Source organism: Scleropages formosus, chromosome 18 (genome assembly GCF_900964775.1).
Source record: "Scleropages formosus chromosome 18, fSclFor1.1, whole genome shotgun sequence".
Lineage (NCBI taxonomy): Eukaryota > Metazoa > Chordata > Actinopteri > Osteoglossiformes > Osteoglossidae > Scleropages > Scleropages formosus.
Genome location: NC_041823.1, coordinates 17,971,246 through 17,983,949, shown reverse-complemented (window position 1 = coordinate 17,983,949; position 12,704 = coordinate 17,971,246).

Sequence of the window (12,704 nt, the reverse complement as noted above, 5' to 3'; positions counted from 1 at the left end):
CTTCGCTCTTTAAAGCCCCCCGGGGCAGTTAAACGCAGCTGTCTCCCCTATCGAAAAAGAACTGGGCTGCACCTAAACAAAGTAAAACGTATTTGCGCACGTACCGTGTCCAACGAGTACATTCTGCATGCCTCGGAACCCCCAGCTACATAAAGGTATCCTACATTCCCACGTTCATACCACACACACAACGTTAATGAATAAATCTTGACTTTTTAAAATAAGGTCATTGCCTACATTTTATTCCTTCTCCTATTTGAATTCCAAGTATGTTTTTTTTTTTCAGTTAATACGACAGCATATCTCGTATCTCATTCATTTTAGCAATGAACTTATTAGGATGTAAAAAGCACTCGATGACTTCTGTGAGAAGGACCTCAGCGCACTGACAAAGAGGTCCTTCTGTTCCGCAGATCTCGGCTGATTTGTGAGATGTACGGGGTCAAGTGCGCTCCAAGGCCGACTGGAAACTCCCGGCAAAGATGACTCAGGGCCCACAGCTCGGCGTGCCACAGCCCCCGTGCGCAATACCCGGAGTAAACTTTTTATTGAACGGAAGACACAGAGACACAGACACACAACTGCATTTATTCACTACAGTCAGACGTACAAAAGCAACTGCTTGCAGTAAAGACTCCATGAAATATTGTTTTCAGAAATAGTGCTGATGGGCAAACCGTGCGTCGGTTCAATGTACTGGACGTCTGTACCTCATCTCCTTAGGTATGCTGTGAGCACCGACATACCCAACTTGTGCAATTTATTATCGATAGTTGGATGTGGGTGATGCGAGTGCCAGAATAGTTGAGAAATCTCGTCTCTTGGAGATTTTTGATTCCCAGTTTTAAGCACATAAATACAACAAGCGGAACTGGATTCAGATGAAGCGGTCAGTTGCCTCCATCACCCTCAGCTCCTAGCTTACTTTCCATGCTCTGGTGATGTCAACTCATTCCAGGGGCAGTGATGTCATGGGGTCGTGTGTCGCTTGACTGCCTGTGGAATGCTGCGATTTGGGAATCGGGAGGCACGGAGTGCGGATGCCGGCAAGCCGCTGGACTGGCATCGCCGGAGCATGAACTCGTACGGAGATTATGTGCACGGCCACAAACATACGCATACACATGCATGCATGCAGCCAGACATGCAGGCGTACACTTGCACCCAAAGGAGCACATATCTGAGCGGACGCTGTCAGAGGACATGAATATTTTATTATAATAGCTCTGTAACAATAATGGGGGTGTGGTGGTGCAGTGGGTTGGACCACAGTCCTGCTCTCCGGCGGGTCTGGGGTTCAAGTCCCGCTTGGGGTGCCTTGCGACGGACTGGCATCCCGTCCTGGGTGTGTCCCCTCCCCCTCCGGCCTTATGCCCTGTGTTGCCGGGTAGGCTCCGGTTCCCCGCGACCCCGTATAGGACAGCGGTTCTGAAAATGCGTGTGTGCGTGTAACAATAATGTGCTTGAAAGTTGTGCAACTGTTGAGTAAAAAGCCAAACGCACACATACTTTCCGAACCGCTTGTCCCATACGGGGTTGCGGGGAACCAGAGCCTAACCCGGCAACTCAGGGCATAAGGCTAGAGGGGGAGGAGACACACCCAGGACGGGACGCCAGTCCGTCGCAAGGCACCCCAAGCGGGACTCAAACCTCAGACCCACCAGAGAGCAGGACCCGGTCCAACCCACTGCGCCCCCATAAAAAGCCAAACAATTATTTAAAAAAGCTAACAACACTGCATTGAATAAGCATTGATTTAATGCCACACAAAAAGACACTGCCTGTTAAGAAAGTGAGCAGAGAAAAAGCCACACATAATAAGCAAAAATGATTATTAATTTTAGCTCTTGATTTACAATCAGGTAACACAACTATTAATAAAATACAAAAGGGAACTAAGGAAGTTTTATGCAGCTACTCATGTGATGAACATTGGTTCGTATGGTGGAAAGAAACAAACTAACTGCACTTAAGAATCACACGTCTGGATCTAAGTCTCTCTTTCTGCTAATGTAACGCACACGTTGTATCGTCTATGAGATGTATGTCAGTGGGGGGGGGCACAGTGGCGCAGCGGGTTTGACTGGGTCCTGCTCTCTGGCGGGTCTGGGGTTCGAGTCCTGCTTTGGGTGCCCTGCAGTGGACTGGCGTCCCATCCTGGGTGTGTCCCCTCGCCTCGCACCCTGTGTTGGCAGGTTAGGCTCTGGTTCATCACGACCCTGCTCAGGACAAGCGCCTGTAGACATTGGGTGTGTGTATGTCGCTTTGGAAAAGAACATCTGCTAAATGAATAAATGTAAGAAAAACATTTAAAAAGATTGATGCAAGCTGATTCAACAACAGACACTGTCGTACAGCGTGAAGGCAGGTGGATCGAACAAGACGGTCCAAATGTTTCCGGGAACTCCGCATCGATAATGTTGATACTTGCTTTGCCAAAACCCCACCCCAATGAACGTTTGGAAAGGCAAGAAAAACAAGCGGAGGGAGATAAGAGAAGCATTTCTTGGCTTTCTTGTTTTATGATGCCAAATGTCCTTAAGCGAGGGCACAATTTAATGTCGTTGAAAACGGTCTTTCCGCAAAGCCGCTCTAACTTAGGAGAAATGTCTTCGTGAACGACCTTTCGGGAGTATTTGTGACAGAGTTCGTAGCAATGTGCTTTGACTGGAACGCTTGCAGTGAACGAATGAAATTGTTTACTCAGACTCGGTGACGGGAAGGGTGCGTGTGAACGATCCTATTAGCATATGTATTCATTATGTAAGTATGTGAGTCAGTGCTGCGATCTTGTCTTTCTAGTTAAAACTGACGTTTTCAGCCCAGTTGCGGGCCAAGTGTCAATGTGTGCACGTGCACGTACGCGTGTGTGTGTGTGTGTGTGTTTGCTGTCTGTAGGAATATTTCAATGATCGTGCAGACAAGTAGGAACCCTGAGTGTCTCTGTATGTGATGTGCGGTATGTGCATACATGTGTCCCGGATTGCGCGCCGATGGGTCTGCTGGCTGCTGTTTGTATGCGTGAGCCTGGAGTCGCTCCAGAGCTGCCATCTAATTACAACATCACATGGCTGCCCCGCTCGGCCCCATGCGACCCCGGAGGACTTCAGAAGGAAAAGGGCAAGGAGAGGAGGCAATAAGAAGCAGTCATGCAATTACACTTGAGGATTGCAGGAGACAGATGGAATTTGGTGGTGGAGAGTAGGATGACCTAACCCACTGGGGTTATGAAAATATAAAGATATTTAATAAAATTAAGATAGAGTCATTTAGATCAGTTCTGCTTTTACACACATATCTATCAGTGTAAGTAGTTGAGAAAACTGAGGACTGGAGTTCAGCACCTTCCCTGTCCTTGCGGTTACTGAGGAATGAAGTAATGAAGACAGTTTTGGCCGCAGTGGTTCTGCGCGTCGTTTTTGGCCCCGTGTCTTTGGCGCGTTAAAGCGCCACGTAACGCCGGCGGTGGATTTGCGCGAAGCGGCGCCAAACGCGCGTGAGGTCCGCGCGCCGGACGAGCGGAAAACAAGGAGGCAGCGACACCCAGTGGCCATGTTTATAAAGCGGAGACGAGACCAAGTCGCTGCGGTTCGTTACTGCAATAGACGAAGAGTGAGATTAAACCGCTCTGTGCTGCATTTTATTTTTACACAAACTGGCCTTACATAAGAATAATTCCAACGGCTCATTTTATTTCTTCATTAAGAGACCTAAAACAGTTTGACACTTATGTCGTTCCTGGGCATCTCCAAAAACCTTCTTAATTATGGTTGTTTTCCATTCGTACCCACCTTGTGACCTTCCAGGTTCTTTACATTTATTTATTTAGTAGACGCTTTGCTCCAACCAACTTCCACTGAACTCTAGATAGTGTTTTGAGCCCCCACACTTTATTCACTGCAGTGACTTTCAGCGGGTCACTCATCCATACATCAGTCACACTATGGGTGAACCTGAAAAGCATGTCTTTGGACTGTGGGAGGAAACCAGAGCACCCGGAGGAAACCCACACAGACACAGGGAGAACATGCAAACTCCACACACACTGAACAGGGATCAAACCCACATTCTCTCACGCCACCCAGGCGCTGTGAGACAGCAGCACTATTTGCTCCGCCACCATAAACATGCTGTCAGATCAACCTCTCCAAAACAGAGATTCTTCACCTCCCAGCTGGCCTGTCTTCCTGCCGCAAACTCTCTGTCAATCTGGACAACTCACTCATTTTGTCTACCTCCTTGGCTAAAAGTCTGGGAGTGATGATTTTGACTCAGTTCTATATTTCTCTCAGCACATCGAAACCACAACCCGGTCCCGCAGATACATCCTGCATGATATCCGCAGGATCCATCCTTACCTAACAACAGACTCTGCCCAACTAGTTGTCCAGGCCATGGTGACTTCCTGTCTGGACTACTGCAACTCTCTCTTGTGTGGCCTTCCTGCTACTGCCATCAAACCTTTACAGCTGATACAGAATGCTGCTGCCTGAGTTGTGTTTGACTTGCCAAAGCGTTCCTATGTATCTCCTCTACTCGTTTCTCTGCGCTGGCTTCCTATAGCTGCTCAAATCAAATTCAAGAGCTTGGTCATTGCCTACAAATGCATCAGTAGAACTGCTCCCAGCTATTTGCAAGACTTGATCAGCATCTACACCCCAACCAGACCACTTCTGCTCGCTTGGTGGTCCCACGCACAAAAGATAAAGCAGAGCTTCTCGGTTCTGGCTCCATTGTGGTGGAATGACTTCCCCTTCTCATTCAGAACTGCTGAAACTCTGTCCACATTTAAGAAGGGTCTGAAAACTCACCTTTTCCACAATCGCTTCGCCCATGATCTCTCAAGCTCATGTATGGTGTAAATGTTCATGCACCGTAACTTTATGATCATGCCCAAACAAGCCTTTACACAGCCGCTACTTCTCTACTGTACGTAAATGTATGTGCACCTCAATCAGCCATCCATCCATTTTCTTGCCCTCTTGTCCTTCTAGGGTCACAGCGACAACAGAGAGAGCAGAGATGCCCAGCCGCCTCTGTCCCCGACAACTTCCTCCAGCTCAGCCCAGAGGATCCCCAGCCGTTCCCAGGCCAACTGTGAGATATAATCCCTCCAGCAGGTCCTGGGCCGACCTCAGGGCCTCGTCCCAGTTGTCCGTGCCTGGTATACCTCCAAAGGGAGGCGCCCATGGGGCATCCTTATCAGATGCCCGAACCACCTCAACTGGCTCCTCTCTATGTGGAGGAGTAGTGACTCTACTCTGAGGTGCTCCCGGATGTCCGAACTCCTCACCCTGTCACAAAGAGTGAGTCCCAACACGCTGCGAAAACTCATTTCAGCTGCTTGTATCAGCGATCTTATTCTTTCCGTCATTACCCAGAGTTCATGACCATAGGTGAGGATAGGGACGTAGATCGACCGGTAAATGGAGAGCTTTGCCTTATGGCTCAGCTCCCCATTCACCACTACAGTCCGGTAGAGCGACCACATTACTGCTGCCTCTGCTCCCAGTCTGCAGCTAATTTCACGCTCCCTTCTCCCCTCACTCATGAACAAGACCCCGAGATACTTAAGGTCCTCCAACTGGGGCAAATTCTCTTCCTGGATCAGGCCTTGTCGTGGCAGAAGGGCTTATGTGATCTAGGGATGTCCAGAGCTATATCGTTAGGAGCAGTATGCTCCTAGTAAGGTCTCCCAAGGCCAACCTGGCTTGGAGTGAAGATGCAGACTAACATGATCCAAAAACCCCCATGAAAAAAGTACGCAAGAGAATGTTTACCCTGCCTGGAATAGGGTCACTGGGACCTGCCCCTGGAGCCAGGCTTGGGGGTAGTGTTCCTAGGCATGCGCCTGGTGGCTGGCGTAACCCAGCCGGGCCCAGCCCGAAAAGGCAACGTGGGGGGGGCATGTGGGCCCACCACCCACAAAGTCCAACATGGGTGTTGGATGCGATGCTTCTCAGGCGGCAGGAGGGGGCAGGGTGGCATGTGACATCACGGCCCCTTGCGGCAGAAACTGGCTCTTGGCACGTAGAATCTTGTGTACCTTTAAAAAAAAAATTGTAGGAAGGTTATCAGGATTCATCTATCCTGCGTTTTATGCACCTGCTCGAGTGATGAACATCGGTGCATCGAGTGGAAAGAAACAAACTAACTTTACTTAAGAATCACACATCTGCAACTATGTCTCACTTTCTCTTAACGTAATGAAGAAATTGTATTTCTCTGAGATGTACGTTGCTTTGGAGAAAAGCATCTGCTAGATGAATAAATGTAAATGTAGTATATGGACGGAAAAGTGAAACCAGTACTGTTTTTATGTCATTTCAGAAGATAATGAAATATCCAATCACTGGTGTAAAAAATTCATAATCAGTAAGTGGTTGTGCCGGCCTTAGCTGCAATGACTGCAACTAAGCACTTCCTCAAGCTGATGACTAGGATCTCATCGTGCTGTGCAGGAATTTTGGTCCACTCCTTCATGTAGAGCTACTACAGCTCAGCAGCGATTGCAGGCTGTCAAGCACAAACAGCTTTATTCACATTTTTTAAGCCATTTTCATGTTGACTTGCTTGTATGTTTAAAATTATTGTCTTGCTCCATTACCAAGCTCAGCTTCAGCTTCAAGTCATGAACCAATGGCTTGACATTTGTTTCACAATTTTTTGATACAAAGAGTAATTCATGGTTTCTTCAATAATAGCAAGACACCCAGGTCCTGCAGCAACAAAGCATGCCCAGGCCATGACACTCCCACCACCATGACCTCTTGGTAAGAGTCTTTTACTCTGAAGCACTGTATAGTTGATGCTTGAACAACGCCGGGGTTAGGGGCACTGACCCCGCCACGGTTGAAAATCTGCATATAACTTTTGACTCATCTAAAACTTAACTACTACTAGCCTACTGTTGACCGGAAGCCTTACCTATAACATAAACAGTCGATTATCACATAGTTTGTATGTTATCTGTATTATATACTATATTCTTAAAATACAGTAAGCTAGAGAAAAGAAAATTTTATTAAAAAAATCATCAGGAAGAGAAAATACATTTATACTACTGTACTGTATTTATTGATACTGCAAGTTTACATTGTGGGTTTACAAGATTTTGTCTGTCTGTCTGTCAGTACCTACATTGTATTATATGATACAAAACACTGTAGATGTTACACGTATTACTAACACTAGACATCAAAAATAAAAAGATGTGGAAAAAGAAATTAATACTTATTTACAGGTATAATGAGTCATGCATTGATAACGAAGAAGAAGCAATATGATTACTTTACGGTAGCCTAGCCTATGCACTAATGAATGAATCATTCTAAATTTTCATGACATACAGTATTACAGTCATATTCATAATACAGTACACACACACACACACACACACATTTTCGGAACCGCTTGTCCCATACGGGGTCGCGGGGAACCGGAGCCTACCCGGTAACACAGGGCGCAAGGCCGGAGGGGGAGGGGACACACCCAGGACAGGACGCCAGTCCATCACAAGGCACCCCAAGCGGGACTCGAACCCCAGACCCACCAGAGAGCAGGACTGTGGTCCAACCCACTGCGCCACCGCACCTCCTGTAACAGAGCACCTATTGTACATTTTATTCTTCAGTCCATAAAACATTTTTATATTCCTTTCAAGACACACCCAGGTGCATATTTGGCAAATAAAAGATGAGCTTTCACTCCTCCGTGAACCGCCACCTTACCGTGGTGGAGGGGTTTGAGTGCCTGAATGAGTCCAGGAGCTATGTTGTCTGGGGCTATATGCCCCTGGTAGGGTCTCCCATGACAGACAGGTCCTGGATGACAGACGAGACAAAGCGCGGTTCAAAAACCCCTTATGAAGGAAAAAGCAAGGCTTTCGTTTACCCCGCCCGGTATGGGGTCACCGGGAGCCAGGCCTGGGGGGGGGGGCTCGCATGCGAGCGCCTGGTGGCCAGGTCTATGCCCACGGGGCCTGGCCGGGCTCAGCCCAAAGCCATGATGTGGAGCCGCTCTTCGGTGGGCTCACCACCTGCCGGAGAAACCGTAAGGGGCCGGTGCATTGTGATTTGGGCGGTGGTCGGGGCCGAGTGCCCGGCCGACCCAAACCTCGGGCGCCAACTCTGGTTTTTGGGACTTGGAATGTCACCTCACTGGCGGGGAAGGAGCCTGAGCTGGTGCGGGAAGTTGAGAGATACCGTCTAGATATAGTCGGGCTCACTTCCACTCACAGCTTGGGTTCTGGAACCACTCTCCTCGATCGAGGGTGGACTCTCCACTATTCTGGCGTTGCCCAAGGTGAGAGGCGGCGGGCTGGTGTGGGCTTATTAATAGCCCCCCAGTTCAGCCGCCATGTGTTGGAGTCTACCCCGGTGAATGAGAGGGTCGTCTCCCTACGCCTTCGGGTCAGGGAACGGTCTCTCACTGTCGTTTGTGCTTATGCGCCTAGCGGCAGTGTAGAGTACCCGGCCTTTTTAGAGTCCCTGGGGGGCGTGCTGGAAAGCGCTCCCACTGGGGACTCTGTCGTTCTACTGGGGGACTTTAACGCCCACGTGGGCAGCGACAGTGATACCTGGAGGGGCGTGACTGGGAGGAACGGCCTCCCTGATCTGAACCCGAGCGGTGAGTTGTTATTGGATTTCTGTGCTAGTCGCGGTTTATCCATAACGAACACCATGTTCATGCATAAGGGTGTCCACCAGTGCACTTGGCACCAGGACACCCTAGGTCGGAGGTCAATGATCGACTTTGTAGTCGTTTCTTCTGACCTTCGGCCATATGTCCTGGACACTCGGGTGAAGAGAGGGGCTGAGCTGTCAACTGATCACCACCTGGTGGTGAGTTGGATTCGATGGCAGGGGAAAAAGCTGGACAGACCTGGCAGGCCCAAACGCATAGTGAGGGTCTGTTGGGAACGTTTGGCAGAGGCCCCTGTCAGAGAGGTCTTCAACTCCCACCTCCGACAGAGCTTCAACCAGGTCCCGAGGGAGGTGGGGGACATTGAGTCCGAATGGACTGTGTTCCACGCCTCCATTGTTGGGGCGGCGGTTCGGAGCTGCGGCCATAAGGTCTCTGGCGCCTGTCGCGGCGGCAATCCCCGAACACGGTGGTGGACACCGGAAGTAAGGGATGCCGTCAAGCTGAAGAAGGAGTTCTATCGGGCCTGGCTGGCTCATGGGACTCCTGAAGCAGCTGACGGGTACCGACGGGCCAAACGGAGCGCGGCTCTGGCAGTCGCCGCGGCAAAAACTCGGGCTTGGGAGGAGTTCGGTGAGGGCATGGAGGAAGACTTTCGGTCGGCCTCAAAGAGATTCTGGCAAACCGTCCGGCGACTCAGAGGGGGGAGCGGTGTTCCACGAACACTGTTTACAGTGGAAGTGGTGTGCTGCTGACCTCAGCTGAGGATGTTCTCGGGCGGTGGAAGGAGTACTTTGAGGATCTCCTCAATCCCTCCGACACGCCTTCCGTAGAGGAAGCTGAGGCTGGGGACTTGGAGGGGGACTCGTCCATTACCCTGGCTGAAGTTGCTGAGGTAGTCAAAAAACTCCTCGGTGGCAAGGCTCCGGGGGTGGATGAGATCCGCCCCGAGTTTCTCAAGTCTCTGGATGTTGTGGGGCTGTCTTGGCTGACACGCCTCTGCAGCATCGCGTGGAGTTCGGGAACGGTGCCTCTGGACTGGCAGACCGGGGTGGTGGTCCCTCTTTTTAAGAAGGGGGACCGGAGATTGTGTTCCAACTACAGGGGGATCACACTCCTTAGCCTCCCTGGGAAAGTCTGTGCCAGGGTACTGGAAAGGAGAATCCGACCGATAGTCGAACCTCGGATTCAGGAGGAGCAATGCGGTTTTCGCCCTGGCCGTGGAACACTGGACCAGCTCTATACCCTCACTAGGGTGCTGGAGGGTTCGTGGGAGTTTGCCCAACCAGTCCATATGTGTTTTGTGGACCTGGAGAAGGCATTCGACCGTGTCCCTCGTGGCATCCTGTGGGGGGTACTTCGGGATTATGGGGTTCGGGGCTCGTTGCTACGGGCTGTTCGTTCCCTGTATGACCGGAGCAGGAGCTTGGTTCGCATTGCCGGCAGTAAAGCAGACCTGTTCCCGGTGCATGTTGGACTCCGCCAGGGCTGCCCTTTGTCACCGATTCTGTTCATTATCTTTATGGACAGAATCTCTAGGCGCAGTCAGGGAACGGAGGGTGTCTGTTTTGGTGGCCGCGAGATCTCGTCTCTGCTTTTTGCGGACGATGTGGTCCTGTTGGCTTCATCAAGTCAAGACTTGCAGCGTGCACTGGGGAAGTTTGCAGCCGAGTGCGAAGCGGCGGGGATGAGAATCAGCACCTCCAAATCCGAGGCCATGGTTCTCAGTCGGAAAAAGGTGGATTGCCCCCTCCGGGTTAGGGGGGAGTTGCTCCCTCAAGTGGAGGAGTTTAAGTATCTCGGGGTCTTGTTCACGAGTGAGGGAAAAATGGAGCGGCAGGTTGACAGACGGATCGGTGCGGCGTCCGCAGTAATGCGGTCATTGTACCGGTCTGTTGTGGTGAAGAGGGAGCTGAGTCGTAAGGCGAAGCTCTCAATTTACCGGTCGATCTACGTTCTTACCCTCACCTATGGTCATGAACTCTGGATCATGACCGAAAGAATGAGATCGCGGATACAAGCGGCAGAAATGAGTTTCCTCCGCAGAGTGGCTGGGCGCACCCTTAGGGATAGGGTGAGGAGCTCAGTCACCCGGGAGGAGCTCGGAGTAGAGCCGCTGCTCCTCCGCATCGAGAGGAGCCAGTTGAGGTGGCTCGAGCATCTGTTCCGGATGCCTCCTGGACGCCTCCCTGGGGAGGTGTTCCGGGCTTGTCCCACTGGGAGGAGGCCTCGGGGCAGACCCAGGACACGTTGGAGAGACTATGTCTCCCGGCTGGCCTGGGAACACCTTGGGGTTCCCCCAGAGGAACTGGAGGAGGTGTGCGGGGAGAGGGAAGTCTGGAGGACTCTGCTTGGACTGCTGCCCCCGTGACCCGGCCCCGGATAAAAGCGGAGGAAGATGGATGGATGGATGGAAGATGAGCTTTCATGTTCATTTTAGTGAGAAGATGAGGAAAGCGAGGGGAAGAGAGATAGAGAGAGGGAGAAAGAGAGAGAGGGAGGGAGGCCAAAAGAGATAGAGAGGGAGAGAGAGATGGAGGGGGGAGAGGGAGAGAGGCAGGGAGAGAGAAATAGAGATAGAGAGAGGAGGGGCAGATAGGAAGAGAGAGGGGGAGGGAGAGAGAGAGGGAGAGAGGGAGAGAGAGGGAGGGGGGAGAGAGGGAGAGAGAGGGGGATAGGAAGAGAGAGAGGGAAGGAGAGAGAGGGAGAGAGTGAGGGAGAGGGGGGTAGAGGGAGGAAGAGAGATGGAGAGAGAAGGAGGGAGAGAGAGATGGGATAGGAAGAGAGAGAGGGAAGGAGAGAGAGGGAGAGAGTGAGGGAGAGGGGGGTAGAGGGAGGAAGAGAGATGGAGAGAGAAGGAGGGAGAGAGAGGGGGGATAGGAAGAGAGAGAGGGAGGGGGGGAGGGGGAGGAAGAGAGATGGAGAGAGAGAGAAAGAGGGAGAAAGAGGGGGGATAGGAAGAGAGAGAGAGGGAAGGAGAGAGAGGGAGAGAGAGGCGGGGTACAAGGAGGGGGGGGGCGGGGGTTAGGGTTTTAAATGCGAAGCAGGCGCGCACTGAAAGGACACTGGGACTCCTGAGAGGGGAGACTTGAGCTGCTGCTGCAGGACAAAAACGCTCTTTCATTCGCTCGTGTGTATTTTGGAGTGAACTTCGCTGTCCGAGGGGAAAACATCACAGAAACATAACGAATGAAAGAAGGGGTCAAACGAAACAGCTGAAACGAAAAAAGACTTTAAGAAAAGTTTTTAATTATTTTTTAGGCATGATGATTGTTAAAAAAGATTGATTTTCCTCAGGGTAAAATCAAAAAACAGATTTAATACTGCTCAGTATCTGAAGGAAATTGCAGATTAACAAGCAGCGTTACTCTGCTCTGGATAACTGAAATTTATTTTTCAAAAACTAATGGTTTGCTTCTGAAAAAAGCGATGATATAACGGGAGCTGCAGCTCAAAATAGGCGAGTGAAACAGGTGTTGAGTTGTAAAGAGTAGCTAATCGAATGCAACATGGAATTTAAGCCGAACTATTTTCCAAAGACTTTGTACTTATGTATTTAATCGAGGCAAGAACAACAAGTTAGTGCTCATATATGCAAGGCAAACAGGTATATCAACATTTAATTACTTTTGTTTAGTTGGAGAAAGAAACTTGGCGTCTGCTAAATGAATAAATGCAAATTATGATAGAAACTCAAACTGCACGCTGAAATATTTCTGGATCTATAAGTTACAATCTCTTTAACTGAGGTATTTTAAACGAATACACGCACGCGCGTGGAAACGTCAATTTTTGCGTTGCGGCGCGCGGACGGGATGCTGCTGCTGCTGCTGCAGAAATAACACCACAGACTATCTTGTTTACAGTTTAGTCTCCATTTGTATAATTTGTGTCACTGGATGTGACAGACAGGGAGGGAGTGTAATCAGCTGGTTGCCGGACGTTATGCCGCCGGTGGAAGCGTGTTCAGTCGGACTCCAAAGTGACCCGCGAGACGGGCGATACTAGGCGCGCGCGCGCGCGTCTTTTGCCTCAAGTGCTGCATTTGGAAGGAAACTCGC